The sequence below is a fragment of the Ornithorhynchus anatinus genome, chromosome 18 (genome assembly GCF_004115215.2).
Source record: "Ornithorhynchus anatinus isolate Pmale09 chromosome 18, mOrnAna1.pri.v4, whole genome shotgun sequence".
NCBI lineage: Eukaryota > Metazoa > Chordata > Mammalia > Monotremata > Ornithorhynchidae > Ornithorhynchus > Ornithorhynchus anatinus.
This window is the reverse complement of record NC_041745.1, coordinates 8,716,102-8,729,678: the sequence shown is the minus strand read 5'-3', so window position 1 is coordinate 8,729,678 and position 13,577 is coordinate 8,716,102. Positions and strand designations below refer to the sequence as shown.

Here is a 13,577-nt window from a genome sequence, read left to right as displayed (position 1 = left end):
ATCACCGCTGAGGCACTTGTTCAAGCTCTCTCTCCCCTTCCTAAAACTGGGGGTTTTCTGGCCTGGTGTGCCCTTTCAGTCCCTCCATTCAGGAGCCCGGCTCAAGTGTGGCCCCGAGACTGGCTGGGCCTATGTGTGAGTGTGCCTGGCCAGTGAATAGTAAGTCGGGGAAATCACGGCACCAATTCAGGAGGGTGAGTGGAGAGGTGGGCCGTAGAGGAGCGGAAAAACATTCTGGAAACTATTTTGGCGAGCAAAATCAATCAGGCTAGTCCTCCCCCTGAGGTTGCCCCGGGCCTCCTGCAGACAGAGCGTTCTCTAACTTCAAAGGCACTTCTATGAGCAGGGATGATGCCTGGATTGGCAGAAGGAAGGAAGGAAGGAGAATTTGGACAGGTCTGGAAGTGGCTTTCACTCAGATGAGTAATCCCTTTTGAAATATCACAACTGAGGCTTCTCCTCTGCCACCTCCTTATTGCTTCCTGTGTTTTCTGGCCTCATCCCTCTCCCCAGTCGTCCTCTTCCCTGCCTAGTCTCCGAGTCACCACCGTGGTCGATTTTCATTTTTTAAGCTCAGACCTCTCGGAGTCATTTTTTCTTTTCCTCCCAAAAGCTGCAGCCTTGATTCTGACACACTCGCTCCGCCGATCGGCCACGAGGACCACTAAAAAGGGCACTTTTCATTCCCAGTGATTCAGAGCAGTGATGGGCATTGTCAGGGGAGGGGCCGAAACGCAGACTGAGAATTCGAGAGGGAGATCAATGCCTTCAAGACAACCCAGTCCGGTGAGAGAGGCAGGTGCTGGGAAGGTGCCATCACCAGCATGCCGCAGGTCAGCCTGCAGGCTTAATTTGTTTACGGCTGGCTACGGGGAGCTTCTGAAAGATACCTCTGCCTTCGGGGATTACCTAGGGCTGTTCTTTCAACCCAGAGCGGAGTCTGGGTTGTTTTGAAAAGAGAATTAAAACCTCCATCACACACAGTGGAAAAAGCACAGGACTGGGAGTCGGGAACCTGGGGTCTAATCCCTGCTCCACCCCTGGCCTCCCGTATGGTCTTGGGCAAGTCCCTTGGGCCTCAGTTTCCTCATCTGTAAAATGAGGGTAATGAATTTACTCTTCCCATCTCCGAGATTGTGAGCCCCATGTGGAATGGGGATGTGTCTGATCTGATTATCTTCAATCCATCCCAGTCCTTAACACATAATAAGCACTTAATAAATACCACGATTGTCATTCCAGGAATACTTAGTCTTAATTTTAAAATAACAACAAAATAACCACCCACATTTAAATGCTGGGGGGAACGCTATGAAGCGGCATGGCCTAGCGGGAAGAGCTTGGGCCTGGGAGAGAGAGGACCTGGGGAAGTTAATCCTGGCTCTGCACTTGCTGGATGACCTTGGGCAAGTCACTTAGGTTCTCTGTACCTCTGTTACCTCCTCTGTAAAACAGGGATTAAATCTTCCTTCTCCTGATTTAGACTGAGCTGCATCTGGGAGAGATGTGCCCAATTTGATTCTCTTGTAGCTACCCCAGCACTTAGTACAGTGTGTGGAACATAGTAAGCACTTAACAAGTACCATAAAAAAATGGATGAAAATATACTGTGTATCTCTGATATTTGTAGGCACCTTGGATTTGAACAAGGAAAGATTTTTAATAGTAGCCAAACCAGTCATTGTTCCCAAGCGTATGGAGAGCTTGGATTGGATAGTGATTCAAATTCTTTCACCAGCTTTTTCAATTCATTTTCTTTATTCGGTCTACCTATCCCCCCCTCAATCCAGCACCCAGGTATGAATTTACTTAATCAACCACTGGCATTTGTTGCGTCCCTGCTCTAGGCCGAACACTGTACTAAGCACTTAGGCTGCATACAGCGGAAGGAAGAAACTCGTTCCATGACCTCAGAGAACTTGCGGTTTAGCAGCGGGGCTTGTACTCCAAGTCTTTTTGCATTTTTTTAAAGCCTTGGCGAATTAAGAGACAGCTCCCTTCCCAGTCTTGGGTACATTTCTCTCCGCAACAACAGGGAGCAAAGGGACAGAAGCAAAGATAGTCTCTTGTACTCATCTCCCAGATCCGTGTCTCCCCTTTCCCCAGACAGACACTGGCTCCTCTCCCTCCCTCTCACACAGGTCTGTGCTCCCTAAAGTTTGCTTTCCAGGCCTGCTAGTTGGATCATTGTCCTATTTTGGATTTTTGGATGGAGAAAAAGGTCACAGTGGAGACCAGTGGCTGCTTTATCCATGAGAACCTTGTTTAGCTTTCTAAGCTGGAACTGGGCCAGTGGCAGTACATTTAACTTTTCCTGCAGTGGGTTTGGGCTGAATACAGATATTGATCTTGCGTTTTCTCAGCTAAGAAGGAGCCACAGGCGGGGAGGAATTGGAAAGCAGGCTGGTCCAGTTGTTGTGGAGCAGGGTCTGGGCCCAACTTCATGTTCCACACAGAGCCCAGCTTGTTGGCAAGAAAAGTCAGAGAAATCAGAGAGGGCCAAGGAGGGTGCGGTTATTGGGTTCTGCTCTTGGCCCAGCCAGAGACTCGATCTCTCTGGCCTTGGAAAATCCTCTCAACATTTCCTAGGCTTCCAGTTTCCCGTCTGGCAACAGGGTTTCCGATAATGCACCGCTTGTCTGTGGGGAAGGCTAGCAGTGAAAAGCCTCGGGATCCCTGGGTAATTGTGGACTAAAGATCCTAAATGCCTAGTGTAGGGAGAGAGCAAGATGCGTGACAGAGAAGGGAATAGGATGGCATTTGGGATTCAGGAGGACTCCTCATGGGAAACGATTTTCCGCCCTAGACAAGTAAGGAAGTAAGAATTGAATTGCCTAGGGGCCTTCTGTAGAGAAAGGGACAGCTTTAAAAAAAAAAAAAAAAAAGGAAAGGAAAAAAAAACAGGCCCAAACCAAACTTCTTCTGCCGGTCAGTTGTTTTGGCCTTATTTGCAAGGCTGATTTGCAAATTGCGTGACTGATCTCATGGTTCCGTAATGTTTTTAGCTCCCATGCCCAGATGGGTGTTGGGACATAGTAGGGCTGAGATGAACCAGGATTTTTCCCCCGCCCTGGAGGTTTGAAGAATAGCCATTACCAGCAGGAAGCCTACTTTGGCATTCTACCCAGCTGTCTGTTCACTACTCTTGGTGTTGTCTGATCCTTCTCATGAGCCATTTCTGATAGATGGAAAGCATCAGGGCATATCTGGATTCTGGTGGATCCTGCCTGGCCAGAGGGAGCTGGGTGGTCCCCAGCTAAAGTTCACTCCTCCTCTCTGCCCTCTCTGGAGCTTGGACATTCCCCATCTCCATCCGGCCCCCCTCACACTCTTTTAGGTGAGACAGACAGTGGGACAAAAGTAAGAGGGACAAATGGAAGGAGGGAGTTACCAGTCAGTGGTATTGATTGAATACTTACTCTCTGCAGGACACTGTACTAAGTGCTGCATATGGTCCTCGATGACCCCTAAACCGGGAGAACAGAAGCATCTGATCACATGTCCAGTTTTGCCCTTAGGGGGGCATCCATGTATTCGCCATCCCAGGGGGAAAAGGGATGGGCAGCTCATTCACGGGGAAAACAGGTGTTTAAAGTGACCCAAATGTAATATTCAGTTGGAAGAATTTTGTAAATCACCGTGGAAATAAGCCATTCTGAATTCATTATTAGGAGAGTAGGAGTTCTCCCTGAGAACCGCTGGTTTTCGTGGCCCTTGGAGATCGTGCCCACGGAACCGTGGCAAGGTGAGGCAGGGCACTCAGACTTCGAATTGAGATAGAGTTTAGTCTCCAACAGTTCCACAGAATTACAAGGCTGTTGAATACTCACATTTGTTTTGGCCGAGTACTTAGTTCAGGGCATTTCACCCAGCAGGTCAGTTAATCAGTGGTATTTATTGAATGCTTACTGTGTGCCAAGCACTGTACTAATCACTTGGGAGAGTGAAGGCACATTCTGGATTTGCTGGAGGGGGATTCTGAAGTAAGAGAAGTTGGATGATGGTTGACAGTCTTCCGATATGTTCATTCATTCATTCAATAGTGTTTATTGAGCGCTTACTATGTGCAGAGCACTGTACTAAGCGCTTGGAATGAACAAGTCGGCAACAGATACAGTGCCTGCCCTTTGACGGGCTTACAGTCTAATCGGGGGAGACAGACAGATGAGAACAATGGCAATAAATAGAGTCAAGGGGAAGAACATCTCGTAAAAACAATGGCAACTAAATAGAATCAAGGCGATGTACATTTCATTAACAAAATAAATAGGTGAAAGTAGAGCCTGGGGGTCAGAGGCTTCTGATGTGTTCTTTGGTTCCTATTGCTGCTCATTCGGTCAGTCAGTCAGTCAGTGGTAATTATTGAGCACTCACTGTGTCTCCAACCACTGCAGTAACCCCTTGTACAATACACTCCAGTTGGAAGATATGATCCCTGACTACCTGGAGCTTTTGGTCTTCAGGGGGAGACAGTACAGTAAATTATAAATCGGGGAAATTTGCCTTGGCCCCCTTTCTCCCTTGCCCTTAATGATAATAATAATAGCAATAATAGCATTAAGCACTTATTAAGTCCCAAGCACTGTTCTAAGTGCCGGGGTGGATTCAAGGTAATCAGATCAGACACAGACCCTGTCCCTCATGGGGCTCAGTCTTAATCCCCATTTTACAGATGAAGTAACTGAGACACAGAGAAATGACTTGCCCGAGGTCACACAGCAGACATGCGACAGAGCCAGGATTAGAACCCACGTCTGCTGACTCCTAGTCCCTGGGTCTTTCCACTAGGCCATGCTGCTTCCCTTCCCGTCTGTTTTTCCACCTCTCTTCCACGAGGGATTCTGTTTTCCATCCTAAATCGGGCATCCTGCTGACCGAGCTGCTGGACGGAAGACTCCGTATTAGGTCATGGTCTAACCAACTCGTGGCCGGCCAGCCAGCCGGCCAGTCAGCCGGCCGGCCTTTCACTACTCCACCCAGAAAAACAGGCTTCTGGGTGATGTCAAGAATGGAGTGACTTCTGTCTCGGTCCAATGGTGAGGCTTTCCCTCCTCCAGCACTGTTGTTGGTATTTGTTAAGCGCTTACTATGTGCCGAGCACTGTTCTAAGTGCTGGGGTAGACATAGGGGAATCAGGTTGTCCCACGTGGGGCTCACAGTCTTAATCCCCATTTTACAGATGAGGGAACTGAGGCACAGAGAAGTTAAGTGACTTGCCCACAGTCACACAGCCGACAAGTGGCAGAGCTGGGATTCGAACTCATGAGCCCTGACTCCAAAGCCCGTGCTCTTTCCACTGAGCCACGCTGCTTCACTGCTTCACTGCTTCACTGTCTGGGGTTGGTCAGGTTCTAGCCTTGAAAAACAGGGAGGAGGGAGCAGCAGTCTCACAGGGCGCTTTAAGTAGTAGTTGGGGCGGGGGGGGGGTAGTAGACGTCCACGACTTCTATACTGTAAGATCATTGTGGGCAGGCAATGTGTTTCTTATATTGCTGGGTCGTACTCTCCCAAGCGCCCAGTACAGTGCTCTGCAAACACTAAGCGCTCAACAAATACCACGGATTGATTCCCAAATGCTTAGTACAGTCTTCTGCACCCAGTGAGCGTTCGATTCATACCACTGACTGATTGCTTGATTGAAAGTATTTATTCGCTGCTTACTCTGCACTACTATGTGCGGAGTATCGTCCGAAGTGCTGGGAGAACTAACTACCCAGGTAGTTCCTTTCCCTCTGGGGCTCACAATCTAAAACTCAAAGTAACCTCGGTAGTCTCCCAAATCCCCTTGGATTAAAAAGTCACTCTGAATCCTGATGCCTGAAGGCGAAGCATCGAATTTGGCAGCGTGGGCTAGCAGAAGGATCTCGGGATTGGGAATCAGGACAGGTTCTGATCCCAGCTATCACTGGTCCTCTGGGTGACTTTAACCTCTCTGGGCTTCAGTTGCCTCATCTGTAAAATGGGGACTACAAGATCTGCCCTCCCTAGATCTACGACTGCGGCCCTATATGGGATAGCTTCTGCATCCGATCCGATGATTTTGTTTCTAGCCCCAGGACTTGGCACGTAATGAGCACGTAATGAATATCGTTCTTATTCTGAAGCAGACAAAGTATTGATCGAGCATCAGATATGCAAGAACACAGAGGATTCCAAATCCACCCATACTTGGCAAACTGGTCTGGCTATTCCTTTCCCTTGGCTGCCACCTGAAAAGGGACTGAGACTAGAATCAAGTATCCCAAGGTTCTTCTAACCAGTGACATAAAAACCTGTTTGTCAGGTGATTTGGAAAAGGATGGCGAGGGAGACAAAAACAGTAGACCAAGAAATCCCCTCAATTTCCATTGCCTCTCTAGTTGTTGAAAATAGACTAAGCTCACTGGGCAAGGAAATGTTTCTACCAACCCTGTCATAGTTTACTCTCCTAAGTGCTTAGTACAGGTGTTCGGCATGCAGGAAGCACTCAGTAAATATGATGGATTGAGTGATTGAAGTACATCCTGGAGCTAATCTCTCCCCAGTTCAGGGAAAAGCAATGTAGTCTAGTGAAAAGAGCATGGGGCCTAGGTGTGTCAGGAAACCTGGCCTCTAATCCTAGTTCTGCCACTTGCCTGCTCTGTAACTTCAGTTTCTTTATCTGTGCATTGGGGATTAAAATACACCTGTCCTCCCTGCTGATTAGACTGTCAGCCTTCCTTGGGATAGGACTTGGGTCTGACCTGATTACTTTGTGTCTACCCCAGAGCTTAGTAGAGTGCTTAGCACCCAAGAGTTTTTTATGATATTTCCGAAGCGCTGGGGTAGATAGCTAATGAGGTTGGATACAGCCTGTATCCCACCTGGGGCTCATGGTCTCAGTCCCCATTTTACAGATGAGGTAACTGAGGCATACAAGTATCACAATTAGTAGTAGTAGTATTACCTGTTCTCCCTTCCCCTAAAGGACTGTGAGTCCCCTGTGGGACAGGGACTGTGTCGGATCTGATTGCATTTTATCTTCCCAAGCACTTAGTACAGTGCATGGCCCATAGTGAACACGTAACAAATGTATATTAATATCGTTATGAATTCAGAAAATGTCCTTTTTGTCAAAGATAAAATGCAATGGGCCGGGTTTCTCTGGCTTTTTCGAGGGGAAGTCCTTGGAAGGTAGGGAAATCTACCCCAGGCTCATGAGGGCACTTTCCGAATGCATTCAGATGTGGATCGGGTCATATCTTGGGATGAAAGTCAGTAACCAGTGGAGGTCACTATAGTGCCACCACTGGGTGGATTACAAGGGAAACGACCACTTGCCGACCCTTGGAAATGTGATCTGACAGCAATCAGACAAGGTACTGGATTTGAACGCCCTGCCAAAGACATGCGAAACAGATAACCGCCATCGTCTCCAAACCATCTGGTCGCCGATACGTTCGAGTTTACAATAGTCCGATGCCGTCGGTGTCGATCTGTTCATTAAGTCGTATGGGGAGCAAGATGCTTTTCGGTGCATCGCTTGAAACCATAACACTTCCATTATGGAAGCGTTGAAGAGCTCTGAGAAAGGTTAAAAAATGTGTTTACTGATAAATTGGGAAATAACGATTCAAAGTCGCAATGCAGGGTATTTGTCATCTGCTCATGACTAACAGATGGCCCTCCTCCTCTGCAAAAGTAATGACTCACATCTCGCTTGGTGTGCAAATTGAAACTTAGAAGCTCTCTGGTAGAGAGGTGGCCATGCCATAACTTTCAGTTCACGTTGCCAGATGAATTCGTTCTCTTGAACAGCAAAGAGGCTGCCAAGGATTTCACAAAATGTCTCTCATTCTCATGGAAAAAATGTTCAGGTTTGTCATGGCACAAACTAACTCAGCTCTGAAACACAGCAAGCATATGTCTGTCTGTGGGCGAATCATCGGGTCTGTGTGGATAGAGGGGCTGCCCAGGTAACTTTGAGTTATGTAGCAATAACTAACTCATACCAAGGTGTGTCTTATTTTAACTATGCACACCCGCTTGAGGCAGGCTTGGTTCTTTGGATAAAGGTAGAATGCTTCCAGCCTCTCGGGGAGGAAAAAAATACGTGCTCTGATCACATGACTATTTTGCTCTTACTAAATGGGGGATTAAGTACATTTCAGAAAAATATAAAAGCATTCCGTTGTCAGAGTCTTTCTTAATACGAAGGAACCTTTTTCTTCTGTTCTTTTCAATCGAAAAGGAAAATTAGATTTTGCCCAAGAATCTGTGTTTAATAAGCACTTCTACCAACCAGGCGGGTAAGCTTCTCGCCAGTGCAGTGCTTGCTCAGAGAGGCCCATCAGCCGCTAACGAGACTTTCTCTTCCAACCTTATGCTTCCCTGAGAATGGTAGTCAGATGGATGCAAAATGACCAAAGAGAAGTTTGATTTTTAAAACTCAAGAAAACACTCTTGTTGTGAAATGGCCTCCAGGCTTTTTCTTGGGGGCACCGATGCCGAGCGAGACTGGGTTATACCTTCTGAGCTGTGACATTCCCTCAGAGAGCAGAGCAGGGAACTAGCAATAAAGAGGACTCAGGGTATTGGAGGCAGGCAGGTAAGTCCCACAGCAACCGTTGCTAGGAATAATTTGCTTAGCCTCGGACACCTCGGCCTCAGAAAGAGGGAGGTAATTGGAGGGAGTTCAGAGAAGAACCACAAGCGTGATTAAGGGAGTGAATGACTAGGGAAGATTAAAAGGCTCTAAAGGGAAGGTTGGCTGAGCAGTGATTAAATTAAGGAGTGGCATGATAAGTATCTACGAATATTTAAAAGATGTCAGTGCCAAAGACGAGGTATTTTTTGGCCCTGTGTAGGGTGGAGCCGATGAGGTACGGAGGGAGGGTGGGGGGGAAGGACGGATTTTAAACAACTACAGCGGAAGGGAATTAAGAAAACTGAGGTTGAAAGCCTTCCTCTCTGTTGGTACTGCTATCCTGGGTAATGGAAGTCAAAAGGAGGGAGAACCGGTATTTATATTGTCTGTCTGTCTCCCCCTCTAGACTGTAAGCTCACTGTGTGCAGGGACCGTGTCTGCCAACTGTGTATTTTGTACTTTCCCAAGTGCTAAGTACAGTGCTCTGCACATAGTAAGCACTCAGTAAATAGCATTAATTAAATGATTGATTAAACCCCATTTTACAGGTCGGGAAGTTAAGTGACTTGCTTTTAGGAGGCACCAATGGTTTTAGAGAGTGAAGATTGCATGAGTTTTGGTTTTTTTTTCATCTCTTTAGTTTTTACCATTTTATCAAAGGTCATCTCAGTGGCTGTGGAAACAGCACAGTTCTAGAAGTCAGGAGACTAGGCTTCTAGCGCCAACTCTTACAGTGGACTCCTGGGTGACCTCGGGCAAGTCACTTATCGCTCTGTACCTCAGTTTCCCCATCTGAAAACAGGGACAATACCTCTCATCCAGTCGTATTTATTGAGCGCTTACTATGTGCAGAGCACCATACTGAGTGCTTGGAAAGTGCACTTCAGCAGTAAAGAGAGACAGTCTCTGCCCAAAATGGGCTTGCAGTCTAGAAGGGGGAAGACAGATACCAAAACAGGTAAACAGGCATTAATATAAAATAGAATTATAGATAAGTACATATATGCACAAGTGCTTTGGGGAGAGGAGGGAGGGGTAGAGCAAAGAGAGCGAAGCAAGGTGATGGGGAGAGGAAGGGGAGCTGAGGAAAAGGGGGGCTTTCGTCTGGGAAGGCCTCTTGGAGGAGGTGAGCCTTCAGTTGGATTTTGAAAGGGGGGAAGTGTAATTGGCAGATTTGTAGAAGGAGGGCATTCCAGGCCAGAGGCAGGACGTGGGCCAGGGATTGCTGGTGGGACAGGCGAGAACGAGGCCCAGTGAGAAGGTAAGCGGCACCATAGGAACGGAGTGTGCAGGCTGGGTTGTAGAAGGAGAGAAGGGAGGTGAGGTGGGGGCGGGGGGAGAGGACGGAGAGCTTTGAAGCCAATAGTGGGGAGATTTTGCTTGATACAGAGATTGATAGGCAACCACTGGAGATTTTTGAGGTTGGGGGTGACAGGCCCAGAACATTTCTGTAGAAGGATAATCCGAGCAGCAGAGTGAAGCAGACCGAAGTGGGGAGAGACAGGAGGATGGGACGCCAGAATGAGATCAGTAATGTGTGAGTACTCTGGAAAATAGAAAGCACTGTAACAATTCTAAGTTTCATTTGAGACCTTTCACAGTGTCCACCCTTGGTGTTCACATATCTGAATGGTGCTGCTGAAACGTTTCTCGAGAGGGGAGTTGATGAGTCAGCTGCAGTTGAGAACCCGGAGCTACATACAGAGCTTTAGTTAGGTTTGTCTTGTTACAACATGTTACTCGTGTGGAGGGAATTAGAAGGTTATTTTTTGCAAGAACTTTTTTTTTTTTTTTACCATATTAGGCAAAGACTTGGCCTGTACACATTATCTACAATATGTTCCACTTCGGTATATCTCCTGATCGTGAACACAGTCATGAAACTTAGCCCTGAGTATTGACATGGGACCAACCAGATTTGAGGGCCAAGAGCTTCTGAGTCCAAGGGCAAACAAATAATAATAATAACAACAATAAATTATTGTGGTATTTAAGAACTTACTGTGTGTCAAGCACTGTCATAAGTATTGGGTAAACTACAAGATACTCAGGTTACACACTGTCCCTGTCCCTCACAGGGATCATAATCTAAGTAAGAAGGAGAACAGGTATTGAATCCCCATTTTATAGAAGAGGTGTCTGAGACTCAGAGAAGTTAAGTGACTTGCCCGAGATCCCACAGCAGGCAACTGTTGGAACTGGGATTAGAATCCAGGTCCTCTGGCTTCCAGGCCAGGGCTCTTTCCATTATGCCAAGCTGCTCCTCAACTATGTAAAATACATTTTCTAAGCATCATTTTACCTGTCTCGCTGGTGGGGGTGAGATTGAGAAGTACTAATGTATATCCACAGGAGAGAAGTTAAAGATGAGAGGCGGGAGACCAGGAGTGGGGATGGAGTACATATTAGATTATAAATTCCTTTAGGGCAGGGATCATGCCTACCAACTCTGTTGCACTCTCCCAGTGCTCTGCATGCAGTAAGTGCTCAATAAATGTGATCGATTGATAGATATTCTTCAGCCCAATTAAAGCTTGGGCAGGCCTACGTCTAATTTTTCCACATTGCACGAGGTTAGGTAACCCACTTTTGTTTTAGTAATAGTGTTTATTGATTGTGTGAATGCAATGTACTGTACTAAGCCCTTGGGAAGGTAGGCCAGAAGTATGAGGAGTTGTTTGCTGCCCACAGACCCACAGAGAGCTTACATCTTGGTGGGAGCGACATACATAAAAGTAGTAAAAACTGTGTGACCAGAATAGAAAAAGTAAATGGCTAAAAAAAAAATCTGTGAATATATATATATATATATATATTTGTATAGACACAAGTCCTGAGGATGAGTAGAAATAGAGGAACGAATGTATGAAGTGGCTGTTACACTGGTAGAACTTGGAGTCTTTCAGGGAAGTCTTATTGGAGGAGGTGGGGTTTTAGGAGGGTTTTTAAGGTGGGGAGGTCTTTTAAATTATTACTAAGCACTCTGGGTTAGCATTTAAATGCCTCCAGAGGAGGACTCCATGAAATGGGTTTGCCTCAGTAGAATTCATTTTTATCCCATCTTTAATTGTAGCTTTCTAAGCTGCTTCCAGGTTGGCACCTACATGTACCCAAGGCAAATGGAAATGGAGCCCAATAGCAACTGAAGAACACCACCACATATTTTTATTTGAACCTCTTCACAGGTGAGTTTGCTCCATGCAGTTTGCATTTCTACTGGAAAAATCAATGGTCTGGCATGATATTTTCTTATTCAATTCCTGCTTGTTATTGGTGGTGATCCTGTTAACTTGGATATTTTCAGATTTTGTCTCCTAAACTTGGTTCCCCTATTGCCAAGTACTGATTTACTGAATACTCTCCCAGATCATTTTTCTTACTTATTTTGAAGCTAAGTAGGGGTAACAGAGAAGGATGCTGATAATTCTGTTGTTATTGATGTTCAAAATAGATGTTCCCACCCCACAAAGAGAGAACTAGGAAATGATAAGCAGCATGGCGTAGTGGATAGAGCCTGGGATTCAGAAGGTCATGGGTTCCAATCCCGGCTCTGCCACTTGGTTGCTGTGTGGCCTTAGGCAAGTCACTTAATTTTTTGGGTTATCTCGGTTATCTCAGCTGCAAAATGGGAATTAAGACTGTGAGGTCTGTGTGGGACAGGGATTGTGTCAGCGCTGAACAAATGCCACTATTATTATTATAATTATTGTTGTTTAAAAGTCCAAGGCCTCATGGCAGAGTTCTAGTTGAGGAAATCTGAGGATTTTTTCTGAGGACAGAATTAATCTGATGCATACCTATGACTTCTGATTCATTATCATCATAATAATTGTGGTATTTGTTAAGGGCCTACTATATGCCAAGCACTGTGGTAAGTGCTAGGGCAGTTACAATACAATCTGATCAGATACTGTCCCTCTCCCACGTGACCTCACAGGCAGAGGGGGAGGGAAAACAATTCTACTGAGCCAAAGAGAAGTTAAGTGATTTGCCCAAGGTCACATGGGCGAAGGCAGAGCGGGGATTATAACCTTAGTCTCCTGACTCTCAGTCCTCTGCTAAGGTGGATGGACCTTGAAGTGACGTCAAACATCTTGACCTGCTGAACTCTGATTATCATTTGCTGCTTCAAGAGGTGTTAAAGATCTGTTTACCAGAACTGCAGAAGGAAGGAGAGCCTATCTCCTAGAAATATTAGAAATATTCTTAGGAGAGTAATAGTCATAGTAGTAAGCCCGTAGACGCTTTGACCCCTGTGGGAGCGAGAATCATGTCTATCAACTCTGTTGTATTGTTGTCTCCCAGTAATTCTCTCATTGAGTCGTCCTCTGGCAGTTAGCGATCAAGAAATTCGATTGATGGATGGGCTGGTAGTAATTGAATTTATTGAGCCCCTACTGGATTTAGTGCAACTGTCTCTTCTCACCAAATACTCCTCATGGCAGTTGAAAAATTCGCAGCCACTGCCTGACTTTAGCAACACCAAGTGCCTCAATTTCCTGAGGACCCAAAGTGGGTATGCAGGAATAGCCATTGGTCAGTCGGTCAATAGTATTTTTCGAGTGCTTACTCTGCGTAGAGCACTATACCAAGTGTTTGGGAGAATACAATAGGGTTATTAGACAAATACCAACATTATTATTATTATTATTATTATTATTCTAGACTGTAAGCTCCTTGCGAGCAGAGAACATGCGTACCAACTTTGTTATAGTATACTCTCCCAAGCACTTAGTACACTTAGTAATTAATTAATTAATGTTAGTATTTGTTAAGCGCTTACTATGTGCAGAGCACTGTTCTAAGCACTGGGGTAGACCCAGGGGAATCAGGTTGTCCCACGTGGGGCTCACAGTCTTAATCCCCATTTTACAGATGAGGGAACTGAGGCACCGAGAAGTTAAGTGACTTGCCCACAGTCACACAGCTGACAAGTGGCAGAGCTGGGATTCGAACTCATGAGCCCTGACTC

The 13,577-nt window shown here is 46.1% G+C and overlaps 2 long non-coding RNA genes across 2 annotated transcripts in view; one reads left to right on the top strand and one right to left on the bottom strand.

The window, feature by feature from the left end:
- The window catches only part of LOC103170215, a 180,155-nt gene that overhangs the window by 28,256 nt on the left and 138,322 nt on the right, over window positions 1–13,577 (bottom strand). The window lies entirely within an intron of this gene.
- Window positions 1–13,577, top strand: part of LOC120638960 — a 58,732-nt gene that overhangs the window by 3,900 nt on the left and 41,255 nt on the right. The window contains exon 2 of the long non-coding RNA XR_005661021.1: window positions 11,679–11,790. This is a non-coding gene — a long non-coding RNA (uncharacterized LOC120638960). The remainder of the gene's footprint in view (window positions 1–11,678; window positions 11,791–13,577) is intronic.